This window comes from Gorilla gorilla, chromosome 3 (genome assembly GCF_029281585.2).
Source record: "Gorilla gorilla gorilla isolate KB3781 chromosome 3, NHGRI_mGorGor1-v2.1_pri, whole genome shotgun sequence".
Lineage (NCBI taxonomy): Eukaryota > Metazoa > Chordata > Mammalia > Primates > Hominidae > Gorilla > Gorilla gorilla.
The window spans coordinates 209,323,042-209,341,273 of NC_073227.2; the positions used below are offsets into that span (position 1 = coordinate 209,323,042).

The 18,232-nt window shown below is 39.8% G+C and overlaps 1 long non-coding RNA gene across 1 annotated transcript in view; it reads right to left on the reverse strand.

Moving 5' to 3' along the window:
• Positions 1 to 3,105: 3,105 nt before the first annotated feature.
• Positions 3,106 to 18,232, reverse strand: part of LOC129532899 (uncharacterized) — a 38,493-nt gene continuing 23,366 nt past the window's right edge. The window contains exon 3 of the long non-coding RNA XR_010133567.1: positions 3,106 to 3,475. This is a non-coding gene — a long non-coding RNA (uncharacterized lncRNA). The remainder of the gene's footprint in view (positions 3,476 to 18,232) is intronic.

Sequence of the window (18,232 nt, forward strand, 5' to 3'; positions counted from 1 at the left end):
ATATATATATACATATATATAAAACATCACTATAGTAAAAAAATGAAAATATTCATTTCCCAAAAGTTTTCTCTTGCCCCTGGTAGTCTCTTGCACCTGACCTTTCCTGCCACCTCTCCCTTCCAAAAACAGTATATACTCCATTTTTTCTGGCTTCTTTTATTTATGTCATTCAGAATGAATATTTTGAGATTTATCCAAGTTGTAGCATGTTATTAATAGTTTATTGTTTTTGGTGTTGTGTGGTATTTCATTGAATGGTTAGACCATTGATGGATATTTGGCTTGTTTTCAGTTTTTGGCTATTACACATAAGGCTGCTAAGAATGTTTATAGACAAGCTTTTATGTGGACAGGCATTTTAATATTTATTGGGTAATACTTAGAAATGGAACAGCTGGTAGGTATATGGTAGGTTTACATCGAACTTAAAAAGCTGTCAAAATGTTTTCCAAAGTGGCAGTGCCATCTCACATTCCCATCAGCAGTATATGAGAATGTATATTACACCACTTCCTCTCCAGCACTTGTATGGTCAGTTTAAAAAGCACTTGTATAGTCTAATAGGTGCATGGTGGTAGTTCATTGTGGTTTTAATTTGCACTTCTTTTGTGACCAAAGATGTATAGCATTGTTTGTCATTGATAGATCTTCTGTGGTAAAGTCCCTGTTCACAGCTTTGGACCATGATTTCAATTGGGTTTTTTGTTTTTTTTCATATTATTGAAATTTAGGAGCCATTCATATATTTTGGGTCCATCTCCTATATTAGATATATAATTTTCAAATTTTTTTCAGTCTGTGGTTTATATTTTAATTTTATTTATTTAATTAATTTTTGGTGGGGGGAGACGGGGTCTTGCTTTGTCACCCAGGCAGGAGTGCAGTGGTGTGATCACAACTCACCGAAGCCTCAACCTCCCAGGCTCAGGTGATCCTCCCACCTTAGCCTCCCGAGTAACTGGGACCACAGGTCCACACCACTATGCCTGCATGGCTAATGTTATTATTTTTTGTAGAGACAGGGTCTCACTATGTTGCTCAGGTTGGTCTTCAACACCTGGGCTCAAATGAGTCTCCTACCACGGCCTCCCAAAGTGCTGGGATTACAAATTTGAGCCACTGTGCCTGGCCTTAATTTTCTTAATAATTTTTATTTTTATTTTTTTGTTTGAGATGGGGTCTCACTCAGTCGCCCAGGCTGGAGTGCAGTGGTGCGATCTCGGCTCACTGCAAGCTCCGCCTCCCGGGTTCAGGCCATTCTCCTGCCTCAGCCTAGCTGGGACTCAGGTGCCCGCCACTACGCTTGGCTAATTTTGTTTTCGTATTTTTAGTACAGACGGGGTTTCACTGTGTTAGCCAGGATGGTCTCGATCTCCTGAGGTCGTGATCCGCCCGCCTCGGCCTCCCAAAGTGCTGGGATTACAGGCGTGACCCACCGTGCCCGGCTGAAGAGCAGGAGTTTTATGTTTTGTTAAAGTACAATGTATTACTACTTTCTTTTATGGCTCATGATTTTGTCATCTGTAAGATATTGTTACCTTATCTCAGATCACCGAGGTTTTTTTTTTTTCTTTTGTTTTTCTGGAATTTTTAAGGGATTTGGCTTAGTCTCCTGGAGATGGAGTGAGAACAAAGATCCTAGAGAAATAGTGATGGAGTTATATTTGGCTGAGGCTGCAAAGAAGATTGGTGTGGGGTTCTGGAAAGAGCAGGGGTCTTTTTCAAAATGATCATGAGCAGTACTCTGGGGATGTGTGAACAACTCAGAAAGAATTCCTTTGACTACTTGGTGCTGTTTAAGAGGCTACTACTGGCCGGGCCCAGTGGCTCATGCCTGTAATCCTAGCACTTTGCGGGGCTGAGGCGTGCAGATCACCTGAGGTCAGGAGTTCAAGATCATCCTGGCCAACATGGTGAAACCCTGTCTCTACTAAAAATACAAAAAAATTACCTGGGCATGGTGGTGCACACCTGTAATTTCAGCTACTCGGAGGCTGAAATTACAAGATAAATTACTTGAACCCGGGAGGCAGAGGTTGCAGTGAGCTGAGATTGCGACACTGCCCTCCATCCTGGAGAGCGAGACTCTGCCTTTAAAAAAAAAAAAAAAAAAAGTGGCTACTCCCAAGGCCTAGTCATTTTCAGTTCCGAAAGATCTATGGAAGTGGCAGAACTGGCAACCTTTAAGGAATCACAAAGGCTAAGAAAACAAACATCTCAGTCTTAGTTACTTAACTAGCACGAACTCAGATCTGAGGATGAGGGGCCTCCCGGATGGGCAGGAACTTGGTTTGATCATAGAGCCCCAAGAATGAGCTAGAATATCCTGCTAGCTTTGCAATATGCAAACTTGGTGCCAGGTTAATGCAGAATTAATTTAAAGAAAACAAGAAAATGCAATATCTTTCGTACCTCGTAGTTACAATATTAAAACTAATACACCACATACTATATAGATTAATTCCAAGTTGCATAATTTCTTTATACTGTTCTTCTCAGAATGGTAGTCTAATCTAGGTCTATAATTTGTGCTGACCCTGGGCAGTGACCTGAAAAAGTTGGCACTTTCAGATTTTGAATATGTTGTCTCAGAGCATTTTCTCTCCAGCTTTGCTAAGGACACGTCTCCCCTCAGCTTTCCGTGTCCGTCCCTGCTTCAGGCAAGGTGAGTTAGGCTCACAGTGAGCTCCGCCAGCTGTGGCTGTGTGTATTTGTGTGTCTGTGTGTTGTAGTGGTAACAGCATCAGCAGTGTTTATTGCAGATCAGCTAACTCTGGTAAGAAGTTTCAAAGCTGGTTGTTATTTACTTTTTCGCTTTTTTTTTGTTCCACCTGATAATTTTCCAAGTTAATTATTTATGCTGCAGAAAAATTATAATGCGTTATGAAAGCAATTCTGTGCTGTATCAGCTATTTTCTCTTTTGATCAAATATCACTATATTTAATACATATTTTTTCACAATTCGCAGTTTAGGATTGCAGCCACTTCTCAGTTTTATGACGGATGGAAGTTTAGTTTCTAGTTTTTGTATGTTTAAATAGGTCTCCATAGGTTTTAAGAATATGTCTGATACTATTTTAACAAATCTTTAGCCTCTGGAGTATGTATTCTGTGTGTGTGCCAATACTACTAAGAACTCAGTTTCTCTTTAAAACATATTTTTATGCCCTCCATCCCCGCTCCACCCCATCATTTTTCCTGGGAGTAGCCAAAGCCATAGACAGAGTAGGAATTTAAATGTAATTTACAAATGCTGTCCTTCTCTTTCCTTCTCCTGTGGTGATTTGTCCCAGGCCTCCTCTCTTCCTCTTCTAAGTCTGAATCAATATCAGTTAACAATGTCTCGCCAACACTCCTATGAGCTCCACCTCACAGATTAGCAGGGCCTTTTCTCATTTCAGAGGTAACAGTTGAATGTGAATGAGTTGAATCAGGCTGATATAGGTTTCTACTGGATTTTCACTTTTCCACCTATAAAAATGAGAAAAATGAGAGACAGCTGAAAAAGGACCAAAGACTGCCTCTGAGGCTGTATGAGCAAGCTGCTTATCCCTGAGGCTGACACTGTTTCACTGACTTCAGTAAGATCAAAGATGGAGTGGGAGTTGAACCTAGGTCTCTTTTATTTTGAGTACATTACATTAGATTTTGTATTTACTGTTTCCTTCTGTTACTCTAATGGAATATGATATGGTCATAGACTATATTAATTAAGACATACTTCTCAGGTATAAGTGGGTATAGTATAATAATGCTACTGCTTTTCAGTAAGTGGATTAATTTGACACGAGAATTCACAATTTGGCCATTTTATAAACAGAAATTATAAGGGACTATCTTGCATAAAATTTGGTCCAAAATTTTGATTAAAACAGGATAATAACAAAATAAATTTATACAAATAAAACTTAGGAATAAAGAAGGTGACACGTGACCAAACACTGCATCAAATTTCTGTTAGCACCTTTAACACATATATCCCGACTTCTAATTTTTTCCAAAAACCCAATATTTTTATTTATTTATATTTTTTTTGAGATGGAGTCTCGCTCTATCACCCAGGCTGGAGTGCAGTGGCATGATCTCAGCTCATTGCAAGCTCTGCCTCCCAGGTTCACGCCATTCTCCTGCCTCAGCCTCCCGTGTAGCTGGGACTACAGGTGCCCGCCACCAAGCCCGGCTGATTTTTTGTATTTTCAGTAGAGACGGGGTTTCACCATGTTAGCCAGGATGGTCTCGATCTCCTGACCTCGTGATCTGCCTGCCTAGGCCTCCCAAAGTGCTGGGATTACAGGCATGAGCCACCGCACCTGGAGTCCAATTTTTTTATGAAAGGTAATTTTTATACACAGTCACAATACATGGGCATTTGTATGATTATTCAACAACTTGCAAATGATGCTGTCAATAATTTTCAAGAAGAAACAATGCTCTTCCCTAATGGAAGAGTTGATCTGGTATATTCTAATGATCTCCCTCAGAACAGTGAAATACTTAGGAGAGATCTTCTTCTTGGACTAAATGTAAAGACTTTTAAAAACTCCAGATTATACTGGTTATGACTTTTTAATAAATATGACTTTATTAGATACATTTTGACGGGACTTGTGTCTTATAGAACTATAATAAAAGAGCAGTCTATCATGCGTTTTAAACCAGTTACTTTGAATATCAGCCTATGGCTTTTAAAGCTCTAAACAGTTAGAACTGAGCTGTATTTCTGTAATTGAAGGACTGTCCACATGGCCTAGAGCACATTCAAATGATGCTCCTAAATAAGCTTACAGTTATCACGGAGGCACATGCAAATGGGCAGAAATTTCACATCCAATCATTGTACAACAGGAGAAAATTCTGCTTGTATAATAGAAATGATAACCTTGAAATACTTGAGCACTCATCTTTGAGGAAAGCAGAAAGACCCAAAACCTGTCATGTGATGAGCCCGTGAAGCCTAGAATCACAGGGCAGCATTAATTTCATGGGATCTAGCGAAAGAGGATCTAGATGGTCATTCCAAGTCCTATGTAGCCTGTTTATCATCCCCATTTTACATTTAAATGTATTCAATAGGTGTCTTTGCATGAGTAGACTTTAAATATAGGTAATTTATAGGCACAATTCTTTACCAAATATTTAAACACAATTTCTAAAATTATTCAAGGTTTTATCCTATTGCACAGTTAGACTCTATTTCAGTTGAAAAATACACGTCAAATTGAAAGGTGTGAAATTATTTTTTTAAGCCGGTACTATAAATTATATGCCAGAAATATATGGTCACTTTCCCTAGTCATAGCAAATGTTCAGGTACCAAGTTAACTTTTTAAAAACTTTTCTAGAAGATCCATGGAAATCAGCTGTCACACTGCAACAGGACTCAGGAGGCCTAATATGTGCATTCCTGATATATTCAGCTGTTTTAATATAAGGTAGAGTAATACAGTGGAAAACAGATTACATATGGAGTCAGAACCATATGCAGCTTTCTTCACTCAATGTTTTTAAAAACATTTTTTAAAAATGTTTTAAAAATATTTAAATGTTTTAAAATGTTTAAAAATGCTTAATTTTTTTTTTTTTTTTTTTTTTTGAGACGGAGACTCGCTGTGTCGCCCAGGCTGGAGTGCAGGGGCGTGATCTCGGCTCACTGCAAGCTCCGCCGCCCGGGTTCCCGCCATTCTCCTGCCTCAGCCTCCCAAGCAGCTGGGCCTACAGGCGCCCGCCACCACACCCGGCTAATAAAAACGTTTTTAAAAACAAAAGTGAACCACCTTTGTTCACTCATTGTTTTTAAAACTTTAGGTACTATTTAGTGTTTTGGAACTTTACCTGCTTATTATCTGCAACATGAATTTAATAATATCATAAAAACTGCATTTAAAAAGAAGATGCACTGAGGTGATGAGTCACATACAACTGTGGGCAGGCAAGATTTTCTTGTTCCCTGTACCTCGTTAACTCATTAGCGCAGGATACAGATTGGATAACGTCTGCTAGTGAGGAACTCTGCGTTAAAATGCCTTTCCATAGGTGTCACTTTCTCCTGTCCCTGCAGTGCCACCACAAAAGCCCAGCCAGCTGATGGCTTTCGCCAATGTGGCAGCAGGAAGTGTGAGGTTTCTGGCTTTGCTAGGACTCAGGCCAGCTGTCTCCGTCACTGGGCTCAGGGTGCTCCCTTTAGTTACAAAATCAGACCCTGTGTTGTGGAGCCTGCGCATGTTTGCACTGCTCTTTTGAGTTAAAAATCATTGAGACCTAATGAGTTTAGGATAAAGGACTATAGACAGCCTGTCTTATCCAAGTTTTCTGCAATGGAGTCTGCCAGCTCATGCCCAGCTAACGACGTGTCTTTGGAGCCATTAGGTATTTTCTATTATTTTTTTGCACATAAATATGCTTTGTGGACCTTGTAGAAAGAGGTGACTAGAGACTGGAGCAAGATTCAGGTCTTCCTGGATGCCCTGCTAAATGTCATATGATTACATTGGTTAAAGTCCTAATTCTTCATTAATACTAACATATGTGATGGTGGGTTGCTTTCATGTATTTCTGATAGTAATCATTAGTGCTGTTTATTATTAATATGATCATTTTATCCTTGATTTCCTAGTATGCTGAAGAAAAGTATGTTATTCAATCAGCTTTGTGCTAAACTATAGTATATTTGGCCCTTAAAAGTCCTTTGCTTGCTCCCCGAATGTTGAAGTTTCCTACTGTTCCTTCCAGGTCTTCTCTTTTCACGTTCCAGCATAATCTCATCTGCTTTTATGGCATTAATTATCTCTGCATTGATTACTTCTAAATTCATATCTCCATGCTTAATATTTTATTTGAGATTCAGTTCCATATTAATGTGTCTACTGGATTCCCCAGAGGCATCTTAATATGGATAAAAAATTCATTTTTATGGCCGGGCGCAGTGGCTCACGCCTGTAATTCCGGAACTTTAGGAGGCCGAGGTGGGCGGATCACGAGGTCAGGAGTTCGAGACCAGCCTGGCCAATATGGCGAAACCCTGTCTGTACTAAAAATACGAAAATTAGCCAGGTGTGGTGGCAGGCTCCTGTAGTCCCAGCTACTTGGGAGGCTGAGGCAGGAGAATCACTTGAACCCGGGAGGCGGAGGTTGCAGTGAGCCAAAACAGTGCCATTGCACTCCAGCCTGGGCAACAGAGTGATAATCCGTCCCCCGCCCAAAAAATTCATTTTTATAACCACCTACATTTATTTTACTTCCCGTTTTAATGAACGAAGTCAATGGCATTATCGCTTGCATTTTCATTAGGATCCACTCTGCTCCATTCTGTCCCGTGTCCTCTTGTTCACCTGCAAATCCACGTAGTTGCTGAGTTTCAGGCTATTCCATCTCAGGGCAGAGCCACTGCTCTGACTTCCATGGCTTCACCTCAGACTCTCATCCGATGCCACCTTGGCTATTCCAGGAAACTGCTCTCTGCTTCTAGTCTTATCACAGCTGGGAGGCAGGTTCTCAGCCATGCTCGCCCTCCACCTGGAAACAGACTCGGGGCTGTTGTGGGGGGCACAGTGGGAGTGAGACCGGCCCTCTGGGTTGTGTGGGATCCGCCCGATACTGCCACAGCTGATGCTGTCTTGAAAGCACCACCTCCCAGCAGGAGCCCAACCAGCACAAAAATCGTGCACTAAACAACCAAAGCTAAGGACACTCACAGAGTCCACTTCACCCTCCTGCCGCCTCCACCAGAACAGGTGCTGGTATCCATGGCTGGGAGACCCACAGATGTTTCACATCACAGGACTCTGCAGACAACCGTCTTTACCAGCCCGTAGCCTGGTAGACTTGCTGGGTGGCTAGACCCAGAAGAGAAAAAACAATCACTGCAGTTCGGCTCTCAGGAAGCCACATCCCTAGGAAAAGGGGGAGAGTACTACATCAAGGGAACACCCATGGGACAAAAGACTCTGAACAACAGCCTTCAGCCCCAGACCTTCCCTCTGACAGAGCCTACACAAATGAGAAGGAACCAGAAAACCAACTCTGGTAATACGACAAAACAAGTTTCTTTAACACCCCCCAAAATCACACTAGCTCACCAGCAATGGATCCAAACCAAGAAGAAATCCCTGATTAACCTGAAAAGAATTCAGAAGGTTAGTTATTAAGCTAACCAGGGAGGGCTCCAGAGAAAGGCAAAGCCCAATTTAAGGAAGTAAAAAAAAATGACACAAGAAATGAAGGCAGAAACTTTCAATGAAATAGATAGCATAAATAAAAAAGAATCAAAACTTCAGGAAACAATGGACACACAGAAATGCAAAATGCTCTGGAAAGTCTCAGCAGTAGACTCAAACAAGCAGAAGAAAGAACTTCAGAGCTCAAAGACAAGGTTTTCGAATTAACCCAATGCAACAAAGACAAAGAAAAAAGAATAAGAATATATGAACAAAGCCTCCAAGAAGTCTGGGATTGTGTTAAATGACCAAACCTAAGAAAAATCGGTATTCCAGAGGAAGAAGAGAAAAATAAAAGTTTGGAAAACATATTTGGGGGAATAATCGAGGAATACTTCCCTGACTTTGCTAGAGACCTGGACATCCAAATACAAGAAGCACAAAGAACACCTGGGAAATTCACCACAAAAAGATGATTGCCTAGGCACATGGTCATCAGGTTATCTAACGTTAAGACAAAGGAAAGCATCCTAAGAGCTGTGAGGCAAAACAAACAAACAAACAAAACAAAACAAAACAAAAAACCAGAACCTATAAAGGAAAACTTACCAGATTAACAGCAGATTTCTCAGCAGAAACCCTACAGGCGAGAAAAGATTTGTGGCCCTATCTTCAGCCTCCTTAAACAAAACAATTATTAGCCAAGAATTTTGTATCCAGCAAATGTAAGCTTCATAAATGAAGGAAAGATACAGTCCTTTTCAGACAAACAAATGCTGAGAGAATTTGCCACTACCAAGCCAGCACTCCAAGAACTGCTAAAAGGAGCTCTAAATCTTGAAACAAATCCTGGAAACATATCAAAACAGAACCTGTTTAAAGCATAAATCTCACAGGACCTATAAAACAAAAATACAATTAACAAAACAAAACGAAAAACCGAGGTATACAGGCGACAATAACACAACGAATGGAATGATACCTCAAGTCTCAATACTAGCATTGAATGTAAATGGCCTAAATGCTCCACTTAAAAGATACAGAATTGCAGAACGGATAAGCCTTCACCAACCATCTGCTGCCTTCAAGAGACTCACCTAACACATAAGGACTCATAAAATCTCTTGCTAATTTCTCCTCTCCTTTGCTCCCCAATCCTATACCAGAAGGCAAGAATGTTAATCTCTTCCTTAAAATTGCCGCTTGCTTCCCATCTATTCGATAAAGTCTAAATTACCTATCTTACGCGTGGTTTTTAGTTGTCTGTTGCCTACCTAATCCTCTGACCTCATATTCCCAATGTTTATATCATTCACCATGACTTGGAACGTTTCATTCCTTATATTATCCCTTCCCTAGACCTTCCCTCTGATTATCTCTTCCATCTGGACCTTTCCCTTCCTCAATGGGCAATTTCCATTCATTATTTAAGGCTCAGCTTAATTTACTCCGTTGTGGAGCTCTTCCTTATCACTCCCTAGTCAGTTGCTCCCTCCCCAGCACTGTCTCTAGGCTTGTATCACAGCACCACACCACCTGCTGACTTGTCAGCCTGGCTCATGATACCTTGCTGCCTTTAATCAAGTCTGGTTCTTCAATTATGATCACAGTGTTTGCTACATAGTAGAAGATAAAGAAATACTTGTCTGTTGGATGAATGGTCAAGTAGCAATGAACTTTGCCTATTCTTTTTTAACATAAGTAACTTACAATACTTCTTTTACTCTCATTGAAGGTATTTAAAATACCTTCACCACAATTTTACTCTCATTGAAGGTATTTTAAAATACTTTCAATTCCTCACCCTTCAACATCCATCTCAGCCCTCAGTTCTACTGCAGATGCAACTATTTTTAAGGCAACTTTTTAGATATATTGTAAATACTGAAAATAAAAAATAATAACCATTTAAAATGAAGATCATTCAGGAAAACTTACTATTTCATCTGTGTTTAGTTCAATATGCCAATTTCATGTGCTGTATTTATAAAATTATTCTTTAATAAGCATCACTAATATATCTATGAGAAGCCATTAATTACTGCCTCTACAAAAGGCTAGTGTCAAAGGTAATGTTATCTCAAAATCTGAGATGTTTAAGTTCCAAACTTTGTCAATTTTTTTTCTGTAATCAAGAATCCACATGTTGGATGTTTTACTATAAAATATTACTGAGTAACATTTAACATGGATTTAAAGCTGGAGCCAATAAATTTATTATGGTTATTATGGTGTAAATTAGCTTCTTACTATTACTATTACATCATCATCATCATTATCATTACTATTATTATCATTATTCTTATGTTTCTATTAGGTTGCCTCAGAGCAAATCAAATGCATATAACCAAATGTTTTAATCCTTATGTGTATGTTATTTAATGTAAATTCATAGTTTCCACTCTCAAACTTGTCCTTCTTCCTTTTATGCTCTGCATTGAACCACCGTTAATTTCTTACCAACCTCTGTTACATCTCTTGTATTCATTTTCTCTTCTCCATGTAGATCCCGTTGACTTTGGCTTACACTCATTTCATTTCACTGGGATTCTTCTCTAGATGCTCAACATTTTCTTCAAACTATAATTCATCTTATCTGTGGTAATCAGTTTATTTTTTAAAGCATAGTTCTGTTTACACGACTTCTCACAAGCTTCCAAGTCTCTATTGCCTGTTGAATAAAGTTCACCGTCCTTCATGTGACACTGAAGGCGTTCAGTCTCCTGCTTTCAGATAATGTTTCTGGTGCGTTCACCTGCCATTTTATTTCACACCTCCTAGAGTGCAACGGATCTACATAGTATTTAATGCTCCTCATTCAATGACTATGTAGTGAAGTGTTCCTGGAAGCCTGGTTCTAGTTTAAGTGTCTTCACCCAGTGATAAGACTGACACGATCACCGCTCTGTGATTAACATTACTTTGCTCACGCTCCCAACTCTGCTCCCTTCTCCAAGATACTTTTGTGCTCATTCATCCACATCTGATTTATCTGGTGTGAAACTGATCATAGGTCTCCTTATTTATGAAGTATTCTGGTAATTCCGACTGAAAGTCCTCTTTTTCTTCTTCATTCTCGTGTTATTTATTTATATCTTTTTCATCGCACTTAGCCTTTTCACTCTTGGTCAGCTTTCTGTTCAGTGTTCAGGGAATACATGAATATTCTCTGAACCCGCAACAAGGAATGCTGTAGCTTGGAATAGTCTTTCCGAATCCGGAGGCTGCTTTCTTCAACTGTGTGTGCCTTTCACAAGTTTCCAACTTCTATTCGGAGCCAGCCAGTGCTGTGTCTACTGGTACAAAACATAGTGTTGTAAGGCTACACGTAGAAATGCACTTAAACTAGAAGCAATAACAGACATAGGTTAGTGTGAGTTATATTTTTTCTGTGAGTCTTGAATTTTGTTTTCACTTTTATATTTCTGCAAGTGGAAGATGGCAAAAGGGCTGTAAAGAAGTGAAGATCAGAAACTGCCTGAAATTTCAAGGCAAGAAAAGGCAGATTGTTAGAAATATCCATCTGATTGAGGAAAAGTGACATGTTTGCTTGAGGTATGTGTGTAATAGATTCCACTGACCACTGTACGGAATATGTGCAGACACAGCTGATGCTGCAACCTTATCTTAAAAACTCATCCTTTAAAAAATAATTTCCGCATCACAAATATGCTTTTTCTTTATTTCTTCTCATACCATTTTACCGCCTAGTTACCGATTTGCTGAAAACGTACTTTCACAAGAATCCTGATTTGCAGAGCACAGGTTTCCTTAGCTCGAGGCTGTATATATGTTCTGAAATGGAAATAAAGTCTCTTTCAATGATTGGATTCAGTGGAGCTGGGTTTACTGTAAAGGGAACTTTAATAGCTATTTTCAATGAACATAGACCATCTCCTTTTGATTAAGTTTAACTATTAATGTAATTTGACAAGGAGGTGAGAAGCTCATGCCTCATCTTCATCTGCTGTCTAAAGTAACTTAAAACAAAAGCAAAGAAAAGAAGCAGTAAGGTGTTGCTGCTGGAAAATTCTGTCGGAAAATGCTGTTACTTTTGAAATTATTTATAGAGAATTCGCTGAAGTGAACTATTTCAATAATATTTTTATGTTAATGAAGGTTATCAATGATAAGATGAGCCAATTATAATAGTCTACTATAATTTAAAATGAATCGCTGGTTATCTTTTCAACGTATTTTATGTCCAGGAGAGCAGCATATCTGCAGTGCTTAAGTGTGCAGTCTCTGAAGGCAGGTGGGAGGTTTGAATTCAGTCTCTAGGGTCCGTACTTCTGTGACCTTGGGTGGCACAGAAGGCTTATCCTTTGTCTAAGCCCTGACTTCCTCAATAGTAAAACAGGGATAATAATTCTACTTAGCTCAAAGTTAATACTCTATAGGCTGGACACGGTGGCTCACGCCTGTAATCACAGCACTTTGGGAGGCCGAGGTGAGCAGATAACCTGAGGTCAGAAGTTCAAGCCCAGCCTGGCTGACATGGTGAAACCCCATCTCTACTAAAAATACAAAAATTATCCAGGCATGGTGGCACGTGCTTGTAATCCCAGCTACTCGGGAGGCTGAGGCAGTAGAATTGCTTGAACCCGGGAGGCGGAGCTTGAAGTGAGCCGAGATGGCGCCACTGCACTCCAGCCTGGGTGACAGAGCGATATTTAGTCTCAAAAAAAATTTTTTTAAAAAGTTAATACTCTATAAATTTTAGCTCTTATTATTTATTTATTGTTAAGAAAATACTCAACATTTTGAAGGAAATGATTATATCTTTCAACATTCTTGTGACTTTTCTGGATATCTGCTGATTTGATGCATTTTTAAAAATCAAAATATGTAACATGTTTTTACCTTATTAATCTAGCATACCATTTAAATATACAACAGTGTTTCTTCTCTTGGCTAATAAGTGAACGATAATGATAATTCAACAACTACATGATTTATTATCTGATCTGAGGTTTAACTTTAAATGCCAATATCATTTTTAAGGTATTTTAAAATAGGCTTTATTTTTAAAGCAGTTTTGTGTTCATAGCAAAATTGAGCAGAAAATAGAGTTCCAATACATCCCCACCTCCAAACATTCATAGCCTCCCAACTGAAAGCATTTTCATTGAAAGTTTAATGATTGAGGGTTGCTTGCTTTTACATAATCTACTATGTATTTTTAAAAAATTATAGGCCAGGCATGGTGGCTCAAGCCTGCAATCCCAGCACTTTGGGAGGCTGAGGCGGGTGGATCACCTAAGGTCAGGAGTTCAAGACCAGCCTGGCCAACACAGTGAAATCCCGTCTCTACTAAAAACACAAAAATTAGCCGGGCATGGTGGCGCTGCCTGTAATCCCAGCTACTCGGGGGGCTGAGGCAGGGGAATCGCTTGAACCTCGGAGGCGGAGGTTGCAGTGAGCCGAGAATGCACCAGCCTGGGTGACAGAGCAAGACTCCATCTCAAAAGTAAATAAATAAATAAATAAATAATAAAATAAATAAAATTATGTTAATAGATGTTACTATATATGTTCTGGCTAAAAACCTGAGAAAGTATTTTATTACATTTGAGGAATGGATTTGAGAGTATTTGTACTTCAGGCAATAAGAAATATTGATCAAATCTAAAAAAAAAGATCATAAAAAAAGCATTTGATACTTTGTTTATCCATATATTTGCGAACATAAATGGAGTTTTTGGATCAGATGACATAGTATCTATTTCCTTAATCTGTGGGTTAGAATATAAAATGTGATTGATTACAAAATAACTTGTTTTTCATGAAAAAAATTAGCAACTCTTGTAAAATGCACCTGAATAAGGAGAAAGTGTGCTACAAATGAGTAAAGAAAAACGCTGACTGGCTATACAAATACATTACTCATTAGCACACAAAAACCGTCTCACTTAACCAGGGAACTCCTTCCATTCCATCAGGCATTCCTCCCAGAGCACGTTCTTGCCTTTTAAATCATCAATCATTGCTGCCACTTTAGTGAGACCAAAAGGGTTAAAACTGAAACCCAGCCATTCCCTCTCACTTCTGCAAATGCAGCTCAGCTTTCCCTTCTCTGGTCTATAACAAATGCTACCCACTCTTTCCTCTGGGGTATTCTCTGATTTGTATGGCCAGTCCCCAGCCCGCCTCCTGAACTTCCATGCAACAATTTCAGACCCTCAGCAGTGGAAAGTCTTAGCATAGATGTTCTGTGAGCTTCAGGGCTTAACCCCTCATGAAACTTGACCTGAATCCGTCAGTGGATAGAAAACGGATTTCATATTTCGAATCAGCATAACTATTTGTTACAATTTTCCAGAGTGTTTTTTTTTTCTTTGGAGACTGAGTCTCGCTCTGTCCAGCCCAGGCTGGAATGCAGTGGTGTGATCTCCGCTCATTGCAACCTCTGCCTCCAGGGTTCAAGCAATTCTCTGCCTCAGCCTCCTGAGTATCTGGGATTACAGGTGTCCGCCACCATGCCCGGCTGATTTTTTTGTATTTTTAGTAGAGATGGAGTTTCACCATGTTGGCCAGGCTGGTCTCGAACTCCTGACCTCAGGTGATCCACCCACTTTGGCCTCCCAAAGTTCTGGGATTACAGGCATGAGCCACTGCGCCCGGCCTCTCAATATTCTTGATATTATATGTACTTGTATTTTCTTTGTATTTGAAATTATCATTAGGATGGTAATCAGACAACTTAGATGTTACAATATCTATACTAATCACATCACATTACTTTATTGTTACTAGTTTCTGTGAATGTGTCTTATCTTTTAAATTAAATCCAAAGCTCTTTGAGCCAGAAACTTTGTCTTGTATGAGGTTTGCTATATAAGTATTTGGAGGGAAAATTGAGTGACTCGTTCTTTCGTAAAACTGTTACATCGGAACACCACAGCTTCATGAAAACACATTAACTAGAAGTTATTACACTGGAGATCGATCTCCAGATAGTGCAGGTTGATTAAGTTCCATTAGCTCTGTGGCTTTAAGCAAGTTCCCTACTTCTCAAGACCTTATTTAATTCACTTTACAATAGGGTGACTGGGTCAGGTGATGTCTCCAGTATTCTCCCTTTTAAAGTTATATCACTTTTCAAAAAAAAAGTCTATTCTAAGAAAGAAAATATGACTCGAAGTCTGAATTTGCCCAAATACTAAAGAAAGGCTAAAGTTAAAGCAAATCTTATTCATAAAGAGCACTAGTAAATCTATTTCTTTTTGATGCTCGAATGTTTTCTATGCTGGAATGTTCTGGGTACATATTAGGTTATAAAATGACTCATCTTTAGGACATTTCAGTGCCTGAGGGTATTTTCTTTGTAATGCACGTATTGAAATTTGACTCTTGATAGCACATGCCAAGCACATAGTTCCATAATATGATTTTTTAAAATTACAGATAATGAATATCAGATGAACACAACAGAAGACACTTAGAAATAAATCACATTTTGACCACTTTTAACAAATACTCTTAGATCAATGTCAGATATGAGTCCTTAAAGTTTGGCCACAAAGATAATAAACACTTTATCAAATCTCTATCTTCATAATGTGTGCTCTTCTGAAGAATTATTGTCTCTAACAATGCTCTCAAAGAGCTACCAGAAAGGTTATTAAAATGAAAACTATGGTCACTGTAGTCAGAATACAAAACAAACACACATAGTCACCATATATTTGCATCCATTTGCACAGTGCATTTGTTTTATTTTACAAATAACTGATAGATGAGTGGAAATAATATTCAATGTCTTGCAATTTGCAGAAAAGAGAAGTGCGACTTTAATCTCAGAAGAAAATATTTCCCAGAGAATGTGAATATCTAGTATGTTGTGCTATCAAAACTCTATCCCTTTATTTTATGTCCTTGCTTGACATTTAGTTGGGGTTTATTCAAGGATTATTTGATTGGAAAAGTGCCTGCATATTTGGATATTTAAATACATTTGATTTATGTCTCAAGTGACATTTGTGGAAAACATTTTCTGTTTTAGAAACAGTCGGGGTCAGGGAGGTCTCGCCGAGGGGAGGCAGGGACTCAAATGAAGGACTGGCCACATGGAGCGTGTGTATCTCGGAGAAGAACATTGCTGACCTCTGTAGGAAGAAAGATGTGCACAGGTGGGTCTGGTCTATGCCACATGGATCCCAGTAACAGCAAGGAGGCCAATGTAACAGGGGTAGAGAAGCAAAGGAGACATTTGGAGAGGCTGCCATATTTTAAAGGTTTTGTGGCCATGTTTAGATTTGGTTATAAGAGTCATAGGACACCATTGGTCTTCTGTTTTAAAGACACCTCTCGCTGCTATAGTGGGAGGAAGGAAAAATATTAGCATCCGGTACAGGTGAACCATGTTTGTGTCTGAGGTAGATGCCCAGCAAGATGAGATGTGCAAGGTCCATCTACATAACTGTGAAGGACAAAGGGAGTGGGGGCAGAGGCAGGCAGGGGAAGCCTTCAGACAGTTGTGCCAGTGGGACACCTTGAAAGGAGAGGTGAGCTCGGACAGCCTGAGACCCAGCATAGTGCTGAGGAGATGCTGGCAAGGCCAATGGGGGCCGCCTGGGAAAAGCTGCTCTCTAGAAGAATCCTGTTCCAGGCATGAATAGCCTTGACCTAGTCCTCTCTCCTAGGACTGGGAAGAGCCTGGGAGAGGGTGGCCTGGTAGTCAGGAAAGAGTGGCAGCTGGGGACTGTCACCTGCCTGCTCCTTGCAGCAGGTTCTTGTGAAGGGAGAGCCAATCAGGCACCTCCATGGGCACCAGAATGTGAGCGCTTTGGACTAGGGTGGAGGTAGTGGAGGTGGTGAGGTTTTGCCGGGGTTCTAATATATTTAAAGGGGAGAACCAATGATATTTACTAAAAAATAAAATGTGAAATGTCAGAATTCTTTGAGTTGAGATTTTGGGTGAATGATTATGACAATTCCTAATGGAAATTGGAAAATATTTGGAAGGAATGGATGTCAAGGTCAGGTAAAGGCAGATAAGAAACTGTTTCAGGCATGTTAAGTCTGATTTAACTATTCACCATCCACTTCGATATGTGACAGTGGCAGTTGGATATATTTTACTGGGCGGATGGTGGCCTGTGGTACTCCTTCAGCTGCCATTGATGGATAGATGGCTTGTAGAGCGTGAAGACCATCGAGGAGCGGAGTACAGCTGAGGAAGAGAACGGGGTACATTCACGACACCCCAGTGCTCTGCAGCAGCTAGAAATTGGGATAAGAAAATGGATCTAGCAAGAGAGTAGAAGTTGCCAGGTAGAAGAATAAGTAGTTTATATAAAAAGAGAGGGTCTGACTCAGAAAATAAGTCATGTAGATGAAAAGGAGGGGATCGATTTGAGAAACATCTACTTAGGATTGGATTATGAAGTAAAGAAAGGACTTCAGGAAGGAGGCAGTGGTCACTTGCTTCAAATCCTGACAAGAGGTTGAAAGGATGATACCTCAAATGGATCACTGGATTTAGCAGTGTGGAGGTCAGTGGTAACACTGACAAAAGTGGTTTCAGTGGAACACTGATGAAAGCATTATTGGAGGGAATGTAAGACAGAATAAGAGAGCAAGTAAAGGCAGTGAGCATAGAAACTACTCAGAGGAAATCAGCTGTAACAAGAAACAAGATGGAGAATTGCTGTCCTCTCAAGAGAGAGGCTTTTGTTTTAAGAGAGTGACAACACAGCAAGCTTAAATGTTTGTGGGAAGGCTCTCTTAGAGAAGGCAAAAACGTATGATCCAGGAGGAAAAGGGGAGAAGCACATGGGAAAATTCTTAGAGGAATCAATAAGAGGGGATGGGATCTACTTCACGTGAAATCAGTTTTGCTTTAGAGACAACATAAGTAGGTCGCCTGTTTTACCAGGAGGAGAGGCAAAGCGCACAGGTCCAATGCAGCTGAAGTGGTTTATTCGCTAGTGGAAATTTGTAGACATTCTCTTCTGATTGCTTTCAAACTTCTCAGTGAAATAAGGATCAAGTCACAGTTAGGCAAAGAGGTGCGGGGTGGGCATGGTGGAGAGTTGAGAAGGGGTGGTGTGAAAGTCACTTTGGTGGAGGG